Source organism: Rhyacophila brunnea, unplaced genomic scaffold, assembly GCF_057557595.1.
Source record: "Rhyacophila brunnea isolate RB1 unplaced genomic scaffold, BYU_Rbru_1.0 scaffold_18, whole genome shotgun sequence".
In the NCBI taxonomy this organism is placed as follows: Eukaryota; Metazoa; Arthropoda; class Insecta; order Trichoptera; family Rhyacophilidae; genus Rhyacophila; species Rhyacophila brunnea.
In genome coordinates this window covers 17,291,538-17,309,325 of record NW_028232837.1, presented here as the reverse complement: position 1 = coordinate 17,309,325, position 17,788 = coordinate 17,291,538, and the positions used below count along the sequence as shown (strand labels likewise).

The 17,788-nt window shown below is 31.9% G+C and overlaps 1 long non-coding RNA gene across 1 annotated transcript; it reads right to left on the bottom strand.

The window, feature by feature from the left end:
- Nucleotides 1–8,293: 8,293 nt before the first annotated feature.
- Nucleotides 8,294–16,845, bottom strand: LOC147073266 (uncharacterized). Its single transcript, XR_015070444.1, has 4 exons — nt 16,567–16,845; nt 15,422–16,062; nt 10,005–10,152; nt 8,294–8,914 (listed from the first exon to the last, which is right to left on the bottom strand). It is a non-coding gene; the product is annotated as an uncharacterized LOC147073266 (long non-coding RNA).
- Nucleotides 16,846–17,788: the final 943 nt, after the last annotated feature.

The following is a 17,788-nucleotide window of genomic DNA, read 5'->3' as shown; positions in this document are numbered from 1 at the left end:
TCGATACAAAAAATGAAAAACTACCCTCGATAGCTGGCGATAGCAGTCTTGTGTATAGAAAAGATGCGTAGGTCTGGTATTACAAATTTGAATAAGTGACGAGTTTCTCCAAACTATTTTACGAATATTTAAGGCAAACCGCGTTGGAAGCATTATTTTAAGACGACATACAATTATAAAAAAAATCTCCGCAATGAATCAGTATTGATTATTAGTTGATCAATGGGAATGTCCTAAAGGAAATTTCCTAGTGATATTCGTTACTTTAAAAAAATGCTGCATCATACTGCAAACGTGTAAATCACTTAGATGTTTTGGCAGTTTAATTAGATTGTGTATTATCTACCATTTATTTATGCTTCTATGTGAGTCTCACTTCCACGGGCACTCTTAATTTAAACTGTTTAATCTCATAAAATCACTCAAAGCACACTTTAGTGCGTGGCTACGTTAGTCAATAAATTACTTCTGTAAAAAAAACTGATGCTGCTTTTATCCCAACAATGGGCCCGGCCCGGTGTGTGTAAAGCGGTTGGTTTGAAAGGGTCAATATTTGTGTTAGAAATTTTGTTACAGTCTTGCCAACTATATTACATATACCTACATACTTACTATAACTTTTTTTCAGTGAAAAATATAAAATAGTAAATCAAACTTACTCTATAATAGGTACATACTATAATTTTGAAGAATTCAATACATAACCATGTAGTGTTTTTTTAGAAGTACTATAGTTTTTTCCCATTTTCCGCAAATATAATAATATAATTACGTATGTGAAAAAAGGATGGCAACAGCGTGTTGTTACCTACTACAGCGCTTGGAATGGAGCGGAACGCCCCGGAGCGCCGTTCCGGTTCGTGAATTCCTCGACAATTCCGTTCCGTCTCGTGGAATCCTCGAATCTACCGCTCTTTCTCGTGGAATCCTGATAGCGAGATGTCTCCTAAAATTTTCGAGCCTCATCAGACTATTTAATATGGCGTTTCGGTTCAAAATGTGTTGAAATTGAGGAATATGAATTAGTATAATATATTTAAAAAAAAATCTTTCTATTAAACAATGATTTTACTTGTTGACTACCCCTGTTAATACTTCGTACATGTCGATACAAATTGGTGCCACAGTAAGCCAAATTTCTTCTTAGAAATGCATCTAGGTATATCTTTTCCTAACAATGCATTTCTAGACAACCCATGTGTCTGATAATAAAAAATACAGTTTTTATTGAAGAAAGAACCCTTACATTTATTGCTCTCTTCCGTTTTCTTTAAGACAATATGAGATAATAGTACCTACTGATAGGTATTATTCTATTATATAGTGATATTTAACAAGTTGTTTTTTGCTTGAAGACAAAATCACAGAATACATAATTTATTTAGGGTACCTACTACTAATAACGAAAATAACGTGAAATTATTACGTACCTAATAATTATTGTAATACACACTGGTAGGTACGGTTTGATTTTCAATTAAAACACATGAAATATCTACATAACATTATTGTGAAAAATAGTTAATTTGTTAATTAAAGTTTTATAAATAATTAAATTACCTCAGTGTACGTATCTACCAAGGCTTGGATTTTCGACCCTTTGGTATCAAACGCAAGACTGGTAAGAGTGTAAATCGCGTGTTCCCAAACAGTTTTTATTTTGAGTACATTTGTAATCAATATGGGAGTGGAAGTCACAATGTTTTATGGAGTGAAATGAATGGGAGAAACAAAATCATAACTGTCCGATTGACGATTGCGCAAAATATAGGATATAGTATAGCTAACTTTACATAGGTAAGTTTGACGCATTAATAGTTTTGACAATACATCACAAGACAATCGAGGCCGTTCATTAGTCGACCTGTTGATGTTGGTGTTCAGCAACTATGCCCTTTTTATGGATTTTAGGGTCTTTCATATTGTCCGAATTATTGCGTCAATAAAACAAAAGGAAACGCGCGCTGACCGCCCGTTATCCAGGCAAACAATAGTGATTTATCGCAGACAGCTTGCATTTATTTTACTTGCATTGTTTTTAAAGTTTTTGTACTTAACTTACAAAATTTTGAAAAAAATAAAGCACTTATTTGGTCATTTTTAAAGGATGACATATGTCCCAAAGTTAGTACGTATCTTCTTTTTCTCTGAACTGGTCGCATTATTTCATTGTACTTTAATATTTCCTATAATCAATCTCAATACAAAATATTTTTAACGTAGATGTAGGTAAGGGTAGGTAGCTAATCCACTGTTTAGGTGTTCCATACGTTAAGGAGCGGCAAACAGACAATGAATAAAAAGAGGATAATATAATTTTTCGAAGAACTATTTCGTGGGAAAAAAAAATTCGCCTGCGATATATTTATATTATTTATTATTGGATTTGTCCTACAAAGGCATATATTATAGTATAGGCTGTTCGGACTTCAGATGTGCCCCAAATTTGCAATTGTTTACCCTTACAAGTAGGGCTGAATTTACCAAAGGGCTACAGGTCCGGAACCCTAATTTAGTAGGTCTCTGGAACCAGAAAAATAATTTGAAATCACAAAAGAACCTTGCAACAAAGGAATACGCAAATGTACGAGCTTCTAGAATTTTGAAGATAAGAGCCCAATTATAAGAACATTGATGACAAATAAGTGATTTTGCAAAAAATGAGTAGGTATTTAAAAAAAAAAACTACATTTAATATGGTATTGAGGGGAGGGGGGGTAATGTGTAGGCGCAGGGCCCCTTCAAGCGTAAATGAAACCCTGATTACTAGGCATATCGCCCTTATGATATCCGAAAAATATCTAACCCAATTTGATATTTTTTGATTATTCAGCGCTCCGGCTCGAAAGATTTTCTATTTCGAGCACTGACTACCATAAAGGTAAAGGTAGTCACAACCAAGGACACAAATTCAAATCTCGTTGTTTTTATAAATGGTAAATTGTACATGTGTAGTTCGCCGTAGCACACGCGAGCTGTTGTATAAGAAAGAGATACTAAGAGACACGGCGAACTGCATACAAACAATTTTCCGGACACGTTTATAAATATCTCGATTTAAATAAAGTGTGGATTATAATGCAACATAGCATCCTTCATTTGAATGTATTTTGAAACATCAATTTCGGAATGGTGATGAGAATTCGTGACCGAAATAATCTTCCCATCGAAGGTATGAAGTTTGGCTCTGCATAACTTGGAGTGATGAGTGGAACAGCGCCATGTAGTTTTTCCATCTCTGCACTTTATGTGCATGGAGTAGGTAAATCCGCCAATTCGTATCAGCATGTTACCCTTCGCCGAAGTTTCGTATGATACTGAGGACAGAAAAATAATAATTGTAATGTAAACAATCATACAGAAATACTAATATGAAATAAACAATGGGCACATTGTTCTTCTCCACCACCCCCTTTCACGCCCTTCCCGACGTACCTATATCGTGGCATAGTTGCGGAGGGTGGAGGCAGGCTATTGAAATCCGACATACGCAGTGCACACTAAACTTTATTAGTCATACTAATTGTTGTCATTGAGCTAAAAATACAAATTGTAGTTGGAATTGGTGTTTTTAAATTTTAATTAAACACTGCCTAGACCAAATCAGTGACGTCCCTAGACAAATTACCGCCCCTAAGCAGTGCCAAAATGCCGCCCCATATTTTTATCATCCTTTCATGACTCCAATATCTAAGAAATGTGTTGTATGAAAACGAATTATATACCACTAAATCTAATTTAAATGACATCTCTGCTTCAATAGACAATATTGCGAGTCCACTGTTTCAGATACATTTAAAATACACTCGATAACTTCCAAAACTCGCGAGTAATAGGTATACTTAGTGCAAAAATATATAAATTAAATTACCTATGTAAGTACCTATCTATAATTCAAATAAAATTTGAAAATTTGCACGTTTTATTGCTACTCATTATGGACGTGACGTCCAAGGACAACAGAAGTAAACTAGACATCGCGAACCCGACAAAGTCCTGTTAAGCCTTTTATGTTAATTAATTTATAAATTTTGGTTCCAACCAGTGAGCTGATTTTTTTAATGGAAAGATATTTTTGTCATTACTAAGTTTAGGTAGGTAGTTGTTTTCTATATATTATAACTAATGATTCTCCTCGATTTGCCGCCCTTCGAGAAACTGCCGCCCCTAAGCGACGCTCAATCTGCCTACCCCCACGGGACGTCACTGGACCAAATCATAATAGTAGAGTGTGCTGGGAGCGGCCAAAGAATAACTTTTAAGTCTCTAGTAAGGGAAGGCGTACTGAATTTCTAGTTTAATTTCCTACTATTATTATCTACTATTTCAGTCGAGCTCAGATAATAAAATACCTTCTATAATCTATATCAACTTATTGTGATGCCGCAAATTCATTAAAACCTAATTAATTTACACGTATGTCTTTATTTCAATGCAACCCCGAGTGAAATGTATCACGCCGAGATTATTGAATTGTTATTAAATTCTAATGGATTTAAGTTTTGTACTATTCCATTTGGATTTATTTTTACCTTGCATTACATTATATTTGTTATTACCTTGGTTACTCTAGGAAATCTCATCATGGTACATTCACTCAATGTCGGTACATTGGAATAAAGGCGCTGGTAGATATGTCACAATAGTCATTTGGCCCAACTGAATGTTCAAAAGAAGTTCCTGTCAACAGATATGCGGAGAACTAAGACACTACTAGAGGATGTGGTATACATTAGTTAGAGTACGCTGTTAGAGCTCGCCAGTGAAACCATCGTTACTGGTTAAGAAGTGGGAAGTCCAATTGTCTGGAGTCAGTCTGGTTATTCTCATGCGCCACTTAATATTAGGTAATATCAAATATGAGTGTTTTTCCATAGTGGATACGATTCATCGCTTATGCCAGATCATACGCTATTGTGCGTGCAATTAATGCACCAGACTATTGAGGCGAACTTGATTTTACATCGATATTGAAATTTTTTTAACCACTAAAATGTATTGAATGGTATAATAAATAATATTTTCGTGAAATTCCGTAGTGAAATCTCAATTATCGCAGATTTTTTGTAGTACTTATTCCACTTGAAAATGTCCATCTGAGGCGGACGAAACCGGTCCTAATCTCTTGATTAAAAGTGGAATAAGTACTACAAAAAATTGCGTTTTATTAAATAAAAACAACAAGTCAATAATTTCATTAACTATTCAATATGTGATATGTGGGGTACATAAACATAACCCTGGTAAGTAGGGAATCCAATCCCGAGCCAAAATCTTTATCCCGGGATTTCGGGATTACGATTTGACGATCCCGGGATTGGCTTTTTTTCAATAGTTAATATAATTTTTTTATATATACAAATAACGTTGATAAAATCGGACAAAAATAAATCTAGTATAATTTATACTATTTAAGACATTTATTGAGTACGTTCAATCTTGGAAATATACAGGTTTAATGAAGTCAATAATATTGTAATATAAATAATATTGTGAAAGTAAAACAGTTTTATTTATTTATGAAAAGATGACAAATACAAATACAAGTTCAATTAAAATAAAAAAATGACAAATGCATTAAAAACATGGTGGAATCACTTTGTTGAAAAGTGCGAAACATTGTTTTTTCCAATCTTTCTCATTTTTATTAATTTATGTGAAAAAATAAAATGAATTGGTAACAAATGGGTAATAAATCAAACTTCATTCAAACTCAGTTTATTTCTAATGTAGTTTATTAAAAGTATTTTTTCTGTTATATTTTCGTTTTTATTTTATTTTCCATAAAAATTAATAAAAAAAAACTCAATCCCGAAAGTTTCGGGATTATGTTTACCAATCCCGGGATTCATAGGTATCGAAAATAGTTCGGAATCTCTACTGGTAAGTAACGAAATAACTAGTGAGCATTATTAAGTTAGGTTGTTTAGTATTCTCACATATATATATATATTTTTTTTAGAATTATTAATAACCATGTCCTTGCTTTTTCATAAAAGGTGGTTGTTAGTAATTTTGGACAATCACAAACACCCAGGCTTTGAGAAAAACACATAAATATTGTGTCCTCACCGGGAATCGAACCCAGAACTCTCGGGCGGAAGGCCAGCGCTTTACCCACTGCACCGCGAGAGCCACCAGTATTTTTATATTATAACATTGTTGCTAAACAAAAATGGCGTAAATGACAGTTATTAGTAACTTGGTGACGCACAAAATAATCCAACTAAATTTATCTACGACAAGCTAAATTTATCTTTTAGCGAAATATATTTTGAAATTTACTCAAATCTTTACAGTTCAAAATTGTCTGTCTCTTCAGCCCTTTTAGATGAACATCCTCGATTCATTAATAATTACTGTACTTATCTATAATTACATTATTATCTATCATATAAACTTAATTAAATAATAATTCATCAAAACAATATCTTTAAAAAAACTAACATTCGCATAAGCAATTCAATATGTAATAATAACTTGTTAGGTTAGATTATAAATATTTAAAATAATATCGAGGGCTTAGTGTCAAACAACACTATCTACAAAAGTGCAACTTTACAGGAGAGCCAAAAATCGTTATTTTAGATTCTTGTAACTCAACAAGAGAAATGTTTATTTAAAACCTAATGTTAATATGTTATAATTTATTGTGTATTGTACATTTATCTTGCTTATGATGATGTTAAAATTTATAGGGATAGTTTAAAAAAAATATGAAAACAAGGGTAACTTATGTAGTTAACGTTAAACTTTAAAAGATTAACATAACGTTGTTTGACTATCATGTAGCCGTAAATGTAAAATAACGTTATCTCAAAAAAAAACACTTTTTTTGTAGATAACGTTGTCTGACTTTAAGCACTCGATATATAAGTAGCCAAGGAGAATTAATATTATTTTGCAAGTGTTATTACGACTATCTTATATTAAATTTCATTTCAACGGCGTCCGATATGAAGTCAGGCGTCACTGGTTTAATGCTGCTGCATCCGGAGTCTGTTCATCGGGAGTGATCATGAGAGTTCGTGGCAGAAATAATCTTGTCGTTGAACGTACTGATTCTGGCTTTGCAGTACTTCGAATGGTGTGTCGAACAGCGCCATTTGATTTTGCCATCTTTGCATTCCTTGTGCTTGGAGAATGTGAAATCGCCAATCCGAATTAGTATTTTACCCTTCGCTGATGTTTCGTATGACACTAAGGGAAAACAAAATATTTTAACATCTATCTGCATTTAACCTACTGTAACATGACCTCACCTGATTACCTTCAACTATAACGAAAAAAGAGTTTACTGAGAGAAGTTCCAGGTGAAGTTTTTAGTAAGTCAAAGATAACATAGAATTTAGCACTTTACTAACATGTATGTATTGAAAGAATACAATATGTATTAAAAACTTACACAAGGACAGAGCAGGAATTATATTTGTCAAAACAACTAAACCACTCGCTTAGTCATAAACTGATCAGAGAAGAACGAAACTTAATACAAAGATCATGGCTAAGATATAATAATAGATAGGAGATGTTATATAAAAAACTAAATACTTCACCACAATAACGTAGTATTATGTGGGCAAAGCTACAAATTTGCAATATAAAAATAACACTGAATTGGGAGAAAATCCGGTACCTAGTCACAGCGTTAATATTGGCTGAATTATAATGAATTTTGGACGTTTTGCGAGATAAAATTATACGAAAATGTCAAAAATACATATACCTGCGCTCTAATTTTATATTATTAATTATTTTTTCACTACTATTGTCACTTGATGGAACGAGATGTTATTAGAAATATCAAACAAATAATGTTTATTTTATAATGTGTGTTTAGATTCAGCGAAAAGACTATGTACCAACAACTAATTCTAGTAAATAAAACTTTTTTTCATCATATTATTCTAACTAGTTATCGTGCGAACACATTTCCGTTATTTTTCTTGGTTCAAAATAACATGGATCACTCGGGGCAATCTCGTATACAAGGCGGCTAAACAGTGATAAGCGGGTTAAGACACACGGCACTGCGTCTTACATGATTCTAAAATCGGATGCATCTGGAATCAAGTATGACCTATTATTCTTTTATAGAAATAACATAATTATATATATGAATTTATATGTCGTATTTCATAACATAGGTACATATTTATATAAATCCGATGAATCTAAACTGCATACCCAGACTTTGCATGAATATACGTTCGTATAAAGACATTCACTCTCATTTTTTTAAAATACGTCGGAAAATAGGGGATGTTTTCAAAAATAAAAATAAAAAACTTTTACAGTAGGACAGTGAGTATAGTTTTTTATTTTTCAAAAAAAAAATACATTGTATGAATGACAAATATGCTAGTAAAATGAAGTGTTTTCCTAATCATGTCAATCAATGAATGAAAGGAAAATGAGAATAATTGGTTATTGATTGTCAATGTTGTTACTCGGATCTTTTTACAACGCATTTACATATTGTATTCTGTTACATAGAAAACACATCTCGACTATATATGTACAGTATGTTTTATATAATATTATAATATGCGTATACCTACTTTTCAATAAATAGACTTAGTGCAATGTAGGTAGAGTTCAGTTTCCAATCACATTGATGTGTGTTTATCTGATTAGGAATAATGAAATATGTATGAGGAGACCTAATTATGTACCTATAAATGTCATTTACGAAGGCATTTATATTTTTCACACTGCGTCCATTAGAAAGTAACTATTCCTCCAGAGTTAAAGTTAGATAGCTGCAGAAGGATGATTATGTAGGACGCCAGAGCCCCAGTAAATGCATATATGAAGCTGAAGTTCAAGTTGAACATATTAAAAGCAGATAGTACGATTTTTCGATGTCTGTTTGTGTTTGAAAACTTTTGTAGAGTCAAGCGATGCTCCATATCTGGAAATAAAGAAATTTTCTTTTCAGTCATTCTAAAGGAGGTATAATGTTCATGTAATATTATGTAGGTACATAGATTCAAGAAATTCATGCAAAAAATGCAGGTTTTCGTGCACTCGTATTGTCAGGGGTTTATCTCTGTCTTTCGTTGATATAATTTACAATCAATATTATTAGATCAAAGCCATCTGACGATAATCTAGTAAGTCATACAATGTTGAAATGTAAGTAGAGTTAAGTTTCAACTAAATATCATTATGTTTTTTTACGAAAACATTTCGCCGTTAACAGAATTAAACACTAATAACACTAATGGAGACTTGTAATAGTGACCCAGGATTAAAAAGTGAAGACAAACAGAATTATACTTTACAAACCAGTGCAGATTCTTGCCTACGCGGATGACATAGACATTATTGTCACTTCCAGACATGCTCTTGTAGAATAAGCGTGAATTATAATATTTAGTCTGTTGGATATTTTATTTTTATATCGACCCAATGGTTAAAACAGAGAGAATAATCTTGGTCACTCAGCAAACAGGATGAGAAAAATATGGATATCTTTGAGAGGAGAATTTTGAGAAGAATCTTTGGGGCTGTTCAAGAAAGTAGAATTTGGAGGTAAAGGTATAATGTGTGGTATAAGAAAATGCAGAGACTGCGCTCTATAGAATGCCGGAGGATATACCAGCAAGGCAAGCTATGTACGCAACCCCCGAGGGCAAGAGAATGCCTGGACGACCGAAATTGAGATGGCTGGACTGCATCGGGAATTTAAGAATGTTCGGTTAAAGCAACTGGAGAGTATTGGCGCTAGATCGTCCAGGGTGGAGGAGGTTTTTGAAGGAGGCCAAGACCCGCTAAGGGTTGTAGTGCCATACATGATGAATGATGATGATGACTGTTTAACTGCACGTCCTACTTTTTACATACATCGGCTTTCTGTTGACCAAGTGGCTAACATCCATTTCTTATAAAAACAAAAATGTGTTAATACAATCTCTAGTGGAGGCCCCCACTCTAGTATTATCTTCTTATGGATCGAACATGTTTAAAAAGAAAAGAAAAAAGATTTGATAATAACATACCGATGCCCTGGCGTATTATCAATTTATTGATAATAGTGTCCGTTTCTGTGGTGACGATATGAAGGAACTCCCCAGCTAATGACATTATAAGTAAAAATGCAAAGTCACCGAGGGACCACATCACAAGCATCACAACGCGAAGTTTATTCTGAAAATAAATGTAAAAAATGTTAATTAATTATATTATCTGCAAAATTAATCTTCCATATATATTGACCGTGTCCGATCCTAATAGGATCATATGGGCCTCCACAGAGTGGAGGTTTGTATTAACAGACTTTGTTTTTTACGAGAAATGGTTGTCAGCCACTTGCTCAACCTATTAGGTCCATACCCTGACTCACACACAAATTGAAAAACAATATGTGTACTTGCCAGACCCAGGATTCGAACCTGAGACCCACGGCGTGATAGTCCAACACTCAAGCCGCGCGGCCACCGTGGGTGTTAATTAATTAATTAATAAATTAATTAATCTTAAATGTATAATAAATGTTATCAAAGTTATTTTCTTAAATTTTACGGAACTTTTTCTTATCAGGGAACACAAAATTAAAGTGGCTTACTCTATCGGGTGTAGTATAAAAGGCTACAGATCTCGAGTGTGGAAAAATATTGGATAAACTTAAACACATCTTAAAGAATATGTTATTTTCAATAACTACTTCTGTATTATAATAATATGCATTAAAGTTTGTCACGTAAATGAAACGAGAATTCAATGTTTGAAGGCAGTCGGCGCGCTTTATTTTCCTTAGGTTTTATGACATGACCATTATAAAGTTTAAAAAACCTTGTTTCATGGGGACGGCTTTAACATTTCTATTTTATTAATCTATTCTGTGGTTACACCACCATACAAAATTTATAAATATACTATGTGGTACTTAGTTAGGACAAGTCTAGTATGTTAGCGCTGTTTTAATGACCTCTAGCATATACGTAAACCTTGCGGTATCTCGATTCTTTTCGAGAATTAATGAGTATTTTATTCTCGAGACATTATTTTTGAAAGTCTTATGGGAGTAATGTGACGTCACTAATGTTTTACAGCGCGATGCATGGAATGTCATGAATTGTAAAAAACTAAAGACGTGTATAGGGTGTTTATCGAACGGTAAACAGATAGTTGGCGCATTAGACTAATGACGTTTGTATCGAAAGATCTAACGCATGGGTGTCCACAACCTTTTCAGCAGCCGGGCCAGATTCTAAAAATGAGATTTCCTACCGGGCCGCACAACCGATTTTTTTTTATTATACATATATATATATATTAATAAAATAAAACAAAAATGAGAATGAAACATATTTATTAGATTAGACTTTTTTAATTAATAAAAAATAAACAAAACAATATAAAAATAATAAATTTTAGTGAGAAGTTTGATTTTGTGTGGCAGAACTATGTGCGTCAATATCGATATCGAGTGAGGTTGTTTCTACACGCAAACAGTTTTCCAAATGCACATCAGTGATTCGTGTTCTCACTCGGGATTTGATATGCTTCATCCGACTAAAAAGCTATTCACACGTGTAAGTGTTTCCAAATAGCGAAGTCATCATTAGAACATGTTTGTAAAATGCAGAAAATTTCTCCTTATCCAAATATGTTTTGTAAAACTCTTCCAAATCAACCTGATGGAATTTCTCCTTTCACTATTCATCGCAACATATTTCACAATGTTCCATTTGTAAATTTCCCGGTAATAAATTCACGTCTACGGAGAATAGCGTTGCAAATGCAGCAAAAAGCACACGGTGCTTTTTAAAATCTTGAGCTAATATCGAATCTCAATTTGTGAAATTAGCACATCTAGCGGCAGCATTTGATATTATTTTTATTTTCTCACTGCTCCACGGGGCACAAGTTGACACCCAGTGGGCCGCGGGTTGGCCACCTATGATCTAACGTCTTTCATATTTTAGCTAGATAAGTAGTAGCAGGTAAATAGTTTGAATGTCGTTTACTGGTTAGTGATAAAAGTCAATTATATCGAGTAGGTATCGAAATCGATTCAATACGCAAATGCGTAACACTAGCATTATTAAATAAATAAGTACGTCTCGATTTATAATATGTACACTGTGACATTTAAAACGTACACAAAGAAGCCATTTAAAAATAACTGTACGAATTGTATTGCCATATTATTAATTTAAAAAAATGGATTGAGTAACTATTATTAAGAGTTTACATTCATTTATATCGTGCCGTTTGTATAGTTTTACTATTCGTGACAGACCACAATAACGGGAATGGGACAACTAGGCATCAGGACAATTGGACACCGCACTGTCAAATGAAATAAATACACGTCGTTACGATTTTATACAGAAAGTAGACAAGAAATTTTAATCAGTTTTTATCTACTACTTAGTAGTTTTAATTCATTTTGCTCTTAACATTTTGGACTGAGAATTATCATGCCTGAGGCTTTATATAGAAATGAAAGAACTCTCTTTTTGTTGGAACTTAAACATATTATGCACAATTAAATCATAAATTACGTGTGCATATTTAAATAATAATATGAATAATAATATTAAGTAAAGATATATTTTAAAAGTACATATTATAATTCATTCGATTGCGTGGCGCCCAGTTGTCCCGGCGCCGAATCGTCCTAGACCCCACAATAATGATGAAGGAATACGATTTGATGTCACTAATTAAGTGTTTAGCAACTGTTTTTGTATTTTGGTGTATGCATATTGTAATGATATTAATTCGATTTAACGTTACTCGGCGTTCTATGCATTTTCGGCTTAAGCTGTTTAAGCATTTTGAGTAAATTAAACATAAACATTAAATAGGTAAATCAGTAATTATTAAATAGGGATATTTATAACTTACAATCACAAGATTATTGATGTAGAAATAATTAAATAAATTTAATGTAGATACAGTGCTAAGAAACGTTATCAGTGGTTGAAAAGTTAACTGAAAATAGCAATACAATTTTTAAAAAATCAGATAAATCAATACAGTCAAAATATAATGTATGTAAATTCCATTGTATATAAACCTTATTGAGCTAAAAACATAATATAAACCTACATACACGAAAAATCACTATTGCTAAGAATATTATATTGGATTTTCTCTGAATTACCCGACACTTTTAGATAAGAAAAATATGCTGTCCTGAGCTAACCATGCAAGATATGGTGAGCGGTATGCATACATATACAATGCTGACCTTTCATCCGGGAGCACCGGGTTCGATATCGGTGAGGATACAATATATTTATGTGATTTCCTCAAAGCCTAAGTACCTATTTGTGATTGTTTTACTTATATTACTACTGTTAAACTGCACTATTGTCATTGGACCTCTAGGCATGTTATAGTGTTAAAAAGATTATATATGTATACATTAGAATAGAGACATTTAAAGGCTTGCCCAGTCCTGTGATGTTCCTAGGCAAAGTGCCGCCCTTATACAGGGTTAGAATGCCGTCTTATCTTATTTTTACTTTCAAATTGTTAGTTAAATTTATTTTGCGCAATCATAAACAAACATACACCTAAGATTTAAAATTCATATGAAAATATTCAACCGAGATTTGGAGCATTACCACGAAATCTACTCAAAAGTCTCTCGAGGTCTGTGGCGCAGATATATTTGGATGCACCCTTGTCAAAATGTTGCCTTTGTCATAAATCGCCATAACAATTATTATAATATGTTACAATGTAACAATTTATTTATATGTTTCAATTAATATTTAAACTAAGCTTTATTGAAAACCAGTCACAGTTGTAATAGTTATATACGTTCCTTAATTCGATACCCTTTCTTATGTGCCGTTCCTATGCAACAAATGACCTGCCTATCTCCTCGAGACCTCACTGATGCAGTTGTCTATGCATATAGATAGAGCTAAACCACATACTACGTAGCTGAGATACCATCCCGTTTTTATTATGCAAATGAAATACAGTATCCTGTCAGTTGATAGCTTATTGGTTTAGAAACATTATTAATTTTAATTAATGGAATACTTACCTCAATACTGTATATAGAATTGATTAGATCTGTATTGTTTAACATAATTGCATGCATTTTTAGAAGCAAAATTATTCCACGGTTGCTTATCTCTTTCCTCTTTATAATTATTGACTCATTTTTTAAATAAAATTTTTTTGTTAAAAAATAAAACAGCATATTTGATTTAAGGTATTCTGGACTGGTGAAATCGAAATAACTACATAGGGTCGTGTTAAAATCGTGTATGTTAAAACACACTACAAGAACTCTCGATGTTAATTGAACGACTGATAAAAACGTTTTTAAGGTTATTAATAGTGAAAAAACTTGAATAAAATTATGTAAATATATGGATACTGCTAACGTTGTACACAATGCGTAAATATAAAAACCTTCAATTAATTTATTGATTAAAAGGTAATAACTGAGTGTAAGATTTTTACGAATAATTCGCATGTTTGTCCAAAGTTTATAATGTTTTTTGTGGTAGAAAAAGTAATTTAATATCCAAGAAAATACTGCAGTATTTAGCCGAACGTAAAATAACGACTTTAGTACGATAATCATAATTACTGCCATGTTATATAGAACATGAGATGGATGCGTTGCAGCGTAATAAAGACCAGAAAATACTAAAAACACTAAAAAAATAATAAACACTTTCATTGATTTCTTTTCTTCTAAATTCGCATTTTCTTTGGTGTAAGTGAAAATTCCAATTGTTAGATATAACCGTCTGAACATATTGATATATTGACTTCTATTTTCTTTAAAACACATTGAAGCAATTATGAACAAGTGGAAATTGTAATTTCTATTAAATTATAAACATACCGCTCGAGGAATATTTTAATTCAATTAAATGATATGACGTAACCTACCGAACTATGTACACAAATTTGTCACATTTTTGACATATTACATATATACAATTCATTTGGTAAGTAATTTGATTAATTAGATAAACATTTGATACATTTATCGATCGTTATATACAATTCACGCGTTTTAATAAACTTTTTTTTTTTACAAAATGTATTGAAACACATGTGTAAAAAAATGCATGTATGTGTGCCCACGCGACAAAAATGATACTTTTTGTTTTCCTCTTTTTTCTCGGGCATGTAGGTTACAAGTAGGTACCTACTAGACAAAGTAAATTGTATATATTTCTTTTAAAATACTTCAATGGTATTTTTATTCTAAATCAAATACTTCGTTAAAGTAAAAATTCAAATAGCATGATTCCGAAATAATCTTATACTTACATATGTTTAAAATAACTATTTTACATTGTCATCTGTTAATGCTAATACAAGCAAATATTTTAAATGCAAATCGATGATTTATTTTTTTGCGACTACAATAATAGTTTTTTTTAGTATAGCAATGGTATTATAGCAAGTTTACGTGATAGACTACCATTTATTTGTTTTCTTCTAGTAATTAGTTGAATCTCAATGGTCACACATGAAGTAGTAGTAGTAGTATGGTGTGTGGTGTTACATCCTGGTGAACAATAAATGTATATAATATATTATCAAAAAACTATGACAAAAAACCTTAAAAAGAAGTGAAGAGTAAAGTAAAATTAATCAAACGATTGCACGCAGAATACCTCCATGATATTCTTACGTAGTAGGTACGTTATCGATTATTTATGGGGACGTGCCTCAACTACGGCATCTACTGGTACAGCCACTGGTATTGATGTGGTTAATTTATTTTTATTTATCTACTGGGCTCTTCTTAAGTTGTTTGTATTTTAAAAAAAAAAGGTCCTCCTCTTTATTTTCTATGAGCCGTAGAATAAAGAAAATTATATTTCATGTTGCAAATGGTTCTATTTATTCTTAAAAATGTTAAATGATAAAAATACAGGTATGTATGTAATCGAATCTATTTAGAAAGCTGCAATAGTATTATGAGATATGAAGTTAGCGAGCCCATAAATACATATAAAAAGGAAAAATTGACGTCAAACATGTTGATTGCACGCAATCTGCTTCTTGTGCAACTTTTTAATTTAAGAAATCTCTTAAGGCTTCGGCCTTCCTGTATATCTGAAAAAAAAAACACAAATTATAAACGATTTTTATTATTTCTTTCTATAATGAGAAAGTGGTCGGAAAAGATATAAAATTAGGAATTTGGGGTTTGTTCGAGCCATTGTAACAATAGCCAAAATATTTATTAGTGTGCTTTTCCAATTAACCTACGGGCATCCTACTTAATTACAACGAATTTAACTAGTAATTCTTATATGAAATGCTTAGATATCAAATTGCGTTAATAATGTTGGCTATCGGTTTTTGTATATTAAATCAAGGTAGGTATCAATTAAGTGCCTTAATTACTAAACGACATCACGGATCACTCAAAATATTTCGTCTTTATAACGTAACATTCTATATTATACTGAACATACATAATTTGAAAACACCCTACTTTCAAAACTAAAGTAATGATTACATGATATGTAAAATTATCATCATTTTTGTAACTACGGTTGATATAGATTGTATGTATATAATATTATGACAAAGACAATAACTAAGAATACTAACCTATTTTTTGATGGATTAATAATTTAGTTATTAAAACAACCGATGTTTGATCAATATTTTCAACGGCTTCTCCAGTCATCACCAGGAAAAATAAAAATAGAAAATCACAGGATGTCCATGTGACTATCAAAACGATCTGCAATGATGTCTGTAAAAATATATTGTAGTATAAATAAATTACTACTTGAAAACACAAAAAAATGACAAATGGGAAAAACCATTGAAATGCAATTATCGTGACAATATCTACTTACATCCGTATGACTTCAGGTCACATACAATGATTCTTACACGTACTACATGAACACGCGGTTTCGGATTCGTATAATTTGCCATCTGTATAGCAGATTAGCTTGGTCTTGCCTTTCAGTACTACCCTCCTTTTCCCTCCCAAGGGTAGTGAAATCACAATTTTAAATTGTTTAATTTTCTTGTCTTGTCAAATATTATATCGTGTTGTAGTTACCTACTACTTATTCATTCTCAAAAATAATGGTTTTGTATTCGAAAATATATAACATATCTAATAATTCATACTCACCACTTTAAGATTATTTGTATAGTAGTAATTCAAAGTATTGATAGACGAAATAGTCGTAAGAAATGCAAGTAAAGCAGTAGAAACAAACTGAAACAATTATTTTCCATAATATTATGTTAATTTTTATTTTAATTTGTCAACCATAGAGTAAATCAAATAAAGTTCTTTCATATAATGATAGTTTTATTTTTACAGTTTTTATACTACGTATTACTGGCAAAAGAAAGTACCAATATTGTTTTTTTAAGACGTTAAAAAATACAAACCTCCATACCGTATAAAGAGTTGATAAGTTCAATATTATCACATAGTTTTGAATGGACACTCAAAAACAAATGGAAAATTTGACGGATTCTTTTTCGTCCAGCGAAAATTTTGCACGACGCGTTTAGTTTGGTTACGATATATATTAATAGATTTGATTCGGAGTATTCCATACAATTAAAATCGCAAAAATAATTGCAAAGAAATAAATTAAGGTTATGTTTATGAAAGATAGTGATAATGACTCTAATATATACTTGAATAATGGGAAATACACTTTTTAGAGTTACAAAAATCCCCGATATGGGAATAAAATCTCTCAGACTCGCCAACATTATTATTACAATAGAAAAAATTACGACGTGAAAAAATATATTTATTTTAATTACGGATGAATATCTTTCAATTGCGAAAGTG